Source organism: Mus musculus, chromosome 13, assembly GCF_000001635.26.
Source record: "Mus musculus strain C57BL/6J chromosome 13, GRCm38.p6 C57BL/6J".
Taxonomy (NCBI): Eukaryota; Metazoa; Chordata; class Mammalia; order Rodentia; family Muridae; genus Mus; species Mus musculus.
Window position 1 is genome coordinate 114,746,580 of NC_000079.6, and position 9,709 is coordinate 114,756,288.

Below are 9,709 nucleotides of genomic sequence, written 5' to 3' on the forward strand. Positions count from 1 at the left end.
GGAAATGGGGCAAAGCTATGAACTCTCAAAGAGTAGATATGCAATACATGTCTTTCTTTTCTCATCACCTTTTTTCTCCCTCCCTTTAGAATCCTTCCTTCTTTTGATCTCTTTCCCATTATCATATCTTTCATATAAATATAGACATACTCCATATGTAAGAGGAAGCATGCACTACTAGTCTTTCATCATCTGGCTTTATTTTGCTTAACATGCTCTCTAATTTTATCAGTTTTCGTCCCGATGCTAAGGTTCCCTTCCTCTTTATGGCTGAGCAAAATGTCATTGTGGATATATGGCACATTTTCTTTCTTTCTTTGTTGGCAGCTGCTTAGGATGCGAATAGTGCAGCAATACACACGGATGTGCATATATCTCTGTGGTATGCTGACATAGATTCTGTGACTATTAACATTAATTGTCAACTTGACATAATTAGAATCACCTGGAAAGAGGGAATCGGCAAGGGATTGTCCAGAGCAGGTTGGCCTATGGGCATCTTAGTGTGAACTATCTATCTCGAGTTAATTGGCATGGGAAGACTGAGCTCGATGTGGGCAGGACCATTCCTTAGACAGAGTGTTCTGGGCTATATAGGGGTGGAACTTTTGAGCTGAGTCCAAGCAAGCAGCATTCAGGAATTCATTCTCTCTGCTCCCGACTGTGGTTGTGGTGTAGCATCAATCAAGCTCCGGCTGTTGACTTCCTTGCAGAGATGAACTGATTCCTATAAGTGTGAGCTAAAACGAGCCCTTTCTTCCTAACTTGCTTTCTGACAGGTATTTTTAACATAGCCACAGAAATTAAACTAGTATATAGAGTTAATCAATTATATGTTGAGGACTAGTCTAACTGGCTCATACCATGTCACCTATGTCTTGGTTTCAAGGAGCCTTCGTATTGGTTTCTATAGTGGTTATATAAGTTTATACACTTACCATCAGTAAATAAGGATTTATCTTTCTCCATGCTGTCACCAGTGCTTGTCATTCTTTTTCTTGATGACAATCATTCAGCTGAGGGAGGTATTAAATTCTAATGTAATTTTGATTTGCATTTCCTGGGTGACTAAGAATGTTGAACATTTTTCATATCTTTATGAGAATTCGTATTTCTTTGGTGGGGGGAATATCTAAACAGTAACTTGTTCCACAGGATGCACCTATGTTGTACTGGTGAATTTATTGCCAAAAGACTCAAAGAAAGAGTGCAGATATTTGAGGATGGAGTGGGGAGTGCATCAGAAGTAGATGTTCAGAAGAAAGAGTGAGGCAGGAAAGGTGGGTTCGATCTAGACTTGGGGCAGAAGCAATGTAGTAGACATGAATCCTGTTTGTTACTTGATATCTCTCTGCATTTTGGGTAAGATCAGAATTCTCTCTAGACAATGACTCTTGTCCTCTCGGCCTATGTGCTGTGGCTTTCCAAAGCTTGTGTCATTCGCCTAGAGAAGCTGAAGCTTGGTGCTCACGGCCACTAGCACTGACGCATGACTTATGAAGAATTGCCGTAATGAAGTGGACCTTTGGCTGAAATGCCTAGAAAAGAGTGTCTCCCTTAAGTCTGAATTTACAGCAAAGTGGTGGGAAAATAGAACGCTGTAGAAGTCACACTGATCCTTCTAAGTCTGATGTTGCCCAGGGAGATGAAGTTGAAAATGGAAACAAAGGAACTAAAACTCAGAGAATTCCGAATCTCTACATTGCTTAGTGTTAGGAGTCAGCATTCACTGGTCTCCTCCAATATACAAGCCAGTAATTTCTTTTCTATGTTTATGCCAGTTTGGGTGGGTTCTCAGTGTCCTCCATGATCAAAACAGCAACACATTTTGTAACTTAGCTAACTTTCGGGTAGCTTTCCCCCACCCCTTTTGGTTCTCTCTCTAATTCATTCTGTTTTCCTTAGTCTATTTTTAATGATCTCAGCATTTGATTTCTTAGTTCTTTTTCCACTGAAGAATAAATAGAGAAGAATGACTATAAGATAACACAAAGACTCAAAATAGAACAGGGCAAGAACTTACCCCCATGTGCTACACTGAGTGGGGTGTAAAGGGAAAAAGAGAGGATATGAAGTTGGGAGAGGGATTGGGGGGCAAATATGATCAAAATTAAACAGTAGATAAGCAAAATAAAAATTTAAAAGACAGGACAATAAAGTTCACCCTGACACTTGTCTGTTGAATTGTAGCAGGTAGATTTGTGTGGATGTCATTCTTATGTTTTCTGCCAGCATTATCATGTAGTTGAGTGGTTCACAGGCTGTGTAATTCTTCCTTGTCGTTGCTAGAGTTATTCTTATAGATAATTGATCTTATATGCAAACTGTGAAGGTTAAAACACTGACCTAATGCAGGCCATCTTTGACAGATCTACCATTCCAAGTAGAATACAAAGAAAGTGAATCTGAGTTTGCAGAAGAAGAAAAAAAAAAAACATTTAGCTTGCATTCCAGAAAACCACCAAGTCAATCATAGGTCAAGGGTATATCTATCAGTTACACCTTCTAGACATAGTTGTGTATAAATATCTAGCTGTGTCTTACATTATTATATAATGGGGTATGGTCTATATTAGTTACTTTCTTCACTGATATGACAAAATACTGCGCCAAGGCAATTTAATCAAGGAAGGATTTGTTTTTCTCTCACTATTTGAAGGGAAGTCATATGGAAAGGATATCTATCATGATGAGAAGGCTTGACAACAAGAGTGTGAATCCTGGTCAGGCACACGCAGAGGTTTGTCTCCCAGGTGATTCTAGAGCCTGTCAAATTGACAATCCTGTCAAGTTAGCCACCACATCACCTATGATAAAGATAACAAGAACACCAGGGAAGCAAAGAGCTTTTCAAATAAAGCCAAGCAGAGCCAAAGGCCCCAGAGAGAAAACTGCAGAGAGCAAGGCTGACGGAAGGTGCTGAGGGCAAGAGGCCACCTCACTAACCTCAACTCAATCCCACTTTGGATTCTGAGGATGAACTCAGCATTGTGCTGCTTTGCATTCCGCCACTGTTTTTATGCTCAGTTGTCAAAGCTCCACAGAAGTTCTGGGATGCTCTATACAGTCTTGGCATTTCCCTGCAGTAGTGGGTTTCACTCTGGACCTATTATGGGTGTTTGAAACCCTATAAACAGCCACGTGTGCTGATCACATCTTATCAAAATATACTTACAGGGTGGGCATTACCTTGGCCTGAGATGGCATGAAAATGCAAGCATTATATTAGTTTAAATACAGAGTTTGAGTTAAACTGGAAGGATGGGCTGGAATCTTTGGTTCACAACCTTGGGACACCTGGTCTAGAAAGAGTTGTCTAAATCCCTTCCTGTTCACCATCTTCCTCCCTGCCTCAGGTCTTCACCAATACTAAGAGATCGCTACATGCTTTTCAGGTAGCTAAATGGAGTGCTGTGAGCTTGCTTTCTGTAGTCGAGGTTGACATCATGTCCTAACATTTTCAATACTTTATTCCTATTTTATTTTAAAATTAGATGGAAGAGATATTTTAGAAAAAATATATGTATTTTTTTTACTCTTTGTCCCAACATACACATACTTAATATAACTCAGTTATTCCAAAATAAGAAAGAGTTTTGACAATAACTTGCAAAACCTTCAAAAAGAGAATGTGGTGGAACACTTAGGCTGGAACTATAAGGTCAGGACATCAAATAGAAAATCTCCCTCTAGCTGTTGTTCTAAACTATCCAGGAGGTGGCCTGGTTAAACATAATGAATTAGATTTATTTAGGTCCTCAAACATACTATGTTGACATAGGGAATCATTTTGAAAATTATTTGGGCATTCAAAATTGCTCAGTGAATTACTTTAATCCCTTCTGATGGGAGATTTCACGACATCTGAGAGAAGCTTGATTTTTGTTGAACTCTTGGTCTGTGCTTGGCCACATCAACCTGAGTGTGTGATTAGCGTGGAGAGAGCGCCTCTGTAGACAATGTCACTTTCCTACTGAACCATAGCTGCAGTTCCTCATTTGTTTCTGGATCACATCTGTTTACTGACAGTGGTCCACCCAATGTCCTCATTCCCTCACATGCAACCCCAATGTGGGCTGTGCGTATGTTCTCACAGTACATCTTGGCCCCAAAATACAAGTGGAGCTCCTAGAATACTGCTAGGCAATTGGCCTGGATTTTATCCTCTCTGTCATAAAAGCAACTCTCATCTCAGTTATTATGCCGAGGGCTTTACCTCCTGTGGGGCAGAAGAAACAAATAAACGGTCACAATTTGATCTCCAGATCTCAAGTAGGTCTATTTTAGGTTAGCCGGGATGATGAAGTTTATCTTTCTAGTGAAGTAAGCTAATTTTGTGGGGAAGTTGTGATCTACAGGGTAGAGTGAAATATTTCCCCCAAAATGTATGACAATACAGATTTATGTTCCACTCTCAGCACCCATGTAGGTTTGTTTTTTAAATAGAAGGTTTGTTTTTTACAGTTTCCAGAAACAAAAGTGTGATATGTTGAACAGTTTTACTTTTTTATATACTAATTTCTCAGAAAGTTATGAAGTTAAGGCTGAGTACCATATTGGCACGTCCTTATAGTGGGAAGCCACTCAGGGGTGGTTACTTAGTACTTATTTTGTCCCATGCGTTGTGTTAAGAGATGAGCCTAGAGTAGTTGTATTGGTGACTTTTATACTTGCTGTGACTGAAATTTTTGACAAGAAATGGCTTAAGAGGGCAATGGTTTATTGCTTACAGCTCAAGAGTACAGTTCATTATTGGAAGAAGTCATCGTCATAAGTGCTTGGTGCTCTTGGTTCCATTACATCCACAGTGGGGAAGCAGAGAATGCTGGGTGCTGATACTCATCTACCTTTCTCCTTTTAATCCCTTAGTCATGTCAGCCTAAGGAATGGTGGTCATCCTATCTCAATTTACCTAGTCATGATAATCTCACTGGGGTCCTAGAGGTGTCCTCATACATGGCCCTAGATCCTGTTAAGTTGACCATCAATACTAAGCACTAGAAGAACGAATGAAGGAATTTAGGAAGATGGGGTTCCTACCACAGGCAATAAGAATGGACTATAATTCATGAATTTGAAAGGAGTAAAGCATGGTCAATTAATTCTCTTCTATTTGGAGTCTGACTATTGGAAACAGATGTTTTGTGGTTTGTCTTTAACAATGAGATCTTAGGGACTGTTTATTTCCTTGTTGGTCTGTTTAAATACCTTGACCAAAGCAACTTAAAAGGAAATGGTTTACTTGGGCTCACAGTTCAAGGTACAGTCTATCCTGGTAGAGAAGCCGCAGGAGCAGGAGCTCGAAGGAGCTGGTGATGCTGCATCTACTGTCAGGGAGAAATGAATGAGTTGATGCTACTGTTCACCTCCCCTTCCACAATTACACAGTTCAGGCCAGGGAGCTGGATGCCCATAGTTAATGTGGGCCTTCCAACACTGAGTAAAACAATCAAGATAATCCAGCATAGAATGACTAGAGGTCTGTCTCACAGGTAATTTTCTAGATTCTGTCAAGTTGATAACCAAGACTAACATCTTAGGGGCTCTCATCTGAAAGACAAGATGGATGCTGCTTGCCTAATATTTGAATCAAGAAGATTACTAAATCAAGAACAGAGCATTAGTATCCCCACACCAAAGCTTTCTTTCTTCATACATTTTCCTTGTTTTTTAGATTTTATTTTAATTAGGTATTTTCTTCATTTACATTTCCAATGCTATCCCAAAAGTTCCCCATACCCCCCCCACTCCCCTACCCACCCACTCCCACTTCTTGGCCCTGGCGTTCCCCTATACTGAGGCATATAAAGTTTGCACGACCAAGGGGCCTCTCTTCCCAATGATGGCCGACTAGGCCATCTTCTGATACATATGCAGCTAGAGACATGAGCTCCGGGGGTACTGGTTAGTTCATACTGTTGTTCCCTATAGGGTTGCAGTTTCCTTTAGCTCCTTGGGTACTTTCTCTAGCTCCTCCATTGGGGGACCTGTGATCCATCCAATAGCTAACTGTGAGCATCCACTTCTGTGTTTGCTAGGCCTCGGCATAGCCTCACAAGAGACAGCTATATCAGGGTCCTTTCAGCAAAATCTTGCTAGTGTATGCAATGGTGTCAGCGTTTGGAGGCTGATTATGGGATGGATCCCTGGGTATGGCAGTCTCTAGATGGTCCATCCTTTTATCTCAGCTCCAAACTTTGTCTCTGTAACTCCTTCCATGGGTGTTTTGTTCCCAATTCTAAGAAGGGGCAAAGTATCCACACTTTGGTCTTTGTTCTTCTTGAGTTTCATCGCTAACAATAAAAGCAATACTTTGAACGTCTGCATTCCTAAACCTATTCCATACCTGTTTCTACTTTTAGGAGACTCTATGATTAGTGGATATTTGATGCAGTCAAATGCTTTCTGCACCTATGGAGATAAATGTGTAGTTCTTCTTATTAGAATATGAACATAGGGACAGGAGAAATGATTCAGCAGTTAAGGAACTTGGTTCTCTTTCAGAAAATCAGAGTTCAGGACTTATATAGGGTGGCTCATAACTTCCTGTAACTCCAGTGCCAGGATTCAGGCACTCTCTTCTGGCTTCCACTGGTACTCACATTCATTTATACATGCACACAAACATACACACTCATTTAAAAACAAATATTTTTAAAAGAACACAGATATTGTGAATAATATTGATTTTTATAAAACTTAAGCAATCTTATGTTCCTGAAATAAACTTTGTTTTAATCATACTATATATAGTAAGACTTGGTTTGCTAATATTTTGCAGAATTTTTGTTTATATGTACATGGAGGATGTTAAGCTTTTGTTATCAGAGTAACATTGGCCTCACAAAACATAGGAAGGTTTCCCTTTTTATGTTATGAAATACTTTTTCTAAAATAAGTATTATTTCCTTCTTAAATGTTTAGCAAAATTTACCAAAAAGGGAGGACATTTTACATTATTAACTTGACTTATACATTTTGCATAACATTATTTAGATTATATTTCTGTTAAGATAATTTGAAGATTTTTGCCCTTTTGTGAACTCACCCACTTCCCCCACACCACAGACTTATAATATAGCAAATTCTACAATAATATAGTAAACATACAGATTTAGTGGAAATGTAGAAGTGGAAGGTAGTTGCTTATTATTCTTGAGATGTCTTAAGAATCTACCGTGATGAATTCTTCATCCCTTATAGTTATAACTCATCATTCCTGTCTTCTTTCCCTGCAGTATTTTAAGGATAACACTCTCATATCCTCTGGCTTGTATAGTTGTTGAAAAGTAGTCAGCTGTGGTTCTTGTCTCATTTCTTTGACATAGTGAATATGCTTTTTATTCTGAATGCCCTTAAGGTGGCCCCTTCATCTGTGGTTGGCAGCAGTTTGTCTAAGGTGTACCATTTGTATTGGACTTCCCTTTGTACACTTCCTTCAAAGGCTTCTCTGAAATACTTGGGGTCCCTAACTTGATGGGTTCCACGAATTTGGAGGAAATGCTGCCTGTTACTAATAACTTATTATGGTCAGGACACAATTTTGAAAGAGAAGGACAAAAACTGAAGAAATCATGCTGTGTGATTTTAATATGTATTACATATCTAGAGTAACCAAATAATGTAATACTTATTTGGGCGAAGAACAAACTACAGATCTTAAATCAGAACCCAAATTTGTAAAAGATTCCCAGATAGTTCCTGTGCATACTTTTAAATTTTGAGAAGCAATGAGCTAGAATAGGAAGCATCCATACTAGACATCTTCTAACATAGAATGGGTTCCATTATACTTCACAGCTCTTAAAGTGCCCTCACCATTTATTTTCTGGTTCCTTTTTGGTACAAACTTAAGCGTTATCCTTGGTTCTTCATTCCATCTCCATCTCCTTCAAGATAACATCTACTAGCACATCTTGTTGGTTCATATTTCCCAGTTAGATATCAATTCAAGATGGCACTTTTCTCTTACCTAATCTACTCTAAGATGCTATTTTAGTTTAGTTCCTATAAGCTATTTTTGCTATGGAGTCCTGGTTCCTTGGCATTTCTCTGTTCCCCACAGACAATTCATAAAACATCTATAGTGATCTTAGAACTTTTTATCTTGATGGTGAGGACAAAGTAAATGCATTGCAATAACCATTACCAATTGTGATAAATGTGGTAAAGGAAATCAACACAGTGATGTGAAAACTGGGAAGGAGGCCACACACATCCTGTCAATGAGGAGCATCTGATGAGGGCGCCTCAGCAAAGGCACAAAACTCATGGCTTAAGCAACATTCACTTTCTCGTAGCCATGGAGGGTACCAGGCCAAAATCCACAAGTCATAGGAGTTGGTTCCTGGTTCTTCTTGCTGTGTTTTCCCATGACTTTACTTACATCTTTCATCAAAAGAAGAGGAGAGGGGAAAGGAGAGGAGAGGAGAGGGGGAGAGAAAGAGAGAAGAGGTGTTAAGAGACAATTTGAGTTACTTCCTGTAAGGATACCTTCTAAATTAGGGCCCTACCAATTATGTCTTCCCTTAATGGTAAATAATTCCTTAAAGATCTTATCTCTTAACACAGTTGCATTTGGGGTTAGGACCTTGGATTTTAGGGAGAATATGAGTCCTCCTGTAATAGGGAGGTTGGGGAGGCTTTTAAAATAGACACCACACATAAGATCTGGGACCTGAGTGAAGTAGCTTATTGAAGAATGAGAAGATGCAAGGCTCTTTCACATCATGGGTTTTGGTTGTCATTAGAAAAGCAAATAAATAAACCTAGCTCTTTCTTTATTAATGGTAAGAGTTTTGTTTGTAATCAGTTCTATCATCTTCAGATATTTAGCCAAACTAGCATTTAGGTAACGTTGGAAACTTTACAAGGAAATTGATCAGAATTGAAGTTTTGCTTCCAATCCAAAGCTAACAGTCCTCTTAGAAACTGGTTCATTTGTACTGTGAAGGATACGTTCTTGGGAAGTCTTAAGAAGTGGCCATATGCCTGCTCCAGTAGTGGCGATTTAAGAACATTTCCTAAAGCTACTATGAAAGAAAAAAATTCCCAGAATGTCCTAACAGTCTCCTTCACTGATAGGCATGGAGATTCTTAATCTCAGCGTCAGTGAACTGAAAAGGAGAACTGAGATCACATGTAGGTAGAATCTCTGTATGGGCTGCCAATAGAGGCTTTCCGAGGTAGCTTTCCGCTGTTTACCCAAGGAACAACACCAGACAGATATGGTTGAGACGTGCTCTGAGGCAGGAATGAGCAGTGTAAAACACTGAAATCCTTCCACAAGCACCAACCACACCCCATTTTCATTATCTTCAAGCAGGGAGGTGAACAGGGAGGACGTCTAAGTACAATAGGCATGGTTTCTGCTTGATTCACTCTTTCCTACCTCAGACAGTCATTATCACATGCAGCAGAGAACATCGTGCCCAGCTCAAATCCAACAATCGTTTCCCTTTACCCAGAGGGTTTAGGGATTGATAACTGTCTCCTTTTCTCTGTGCCATCACACAGTGTCTATGGGAACATTCATTCTAGCCCTCACCTGATCAAGAAATCTATTTTGAAAATTTTATCAAAGTCCATAGCTGTCTGTTAAAAAGGTACACAGGGAAAATAATACATGCTGTATATGCTGCCTCCCAGGAACATGTGTTCTTGTAGGATGGATTGTCTCTGACACACATCCCTGGCATACAACACTACT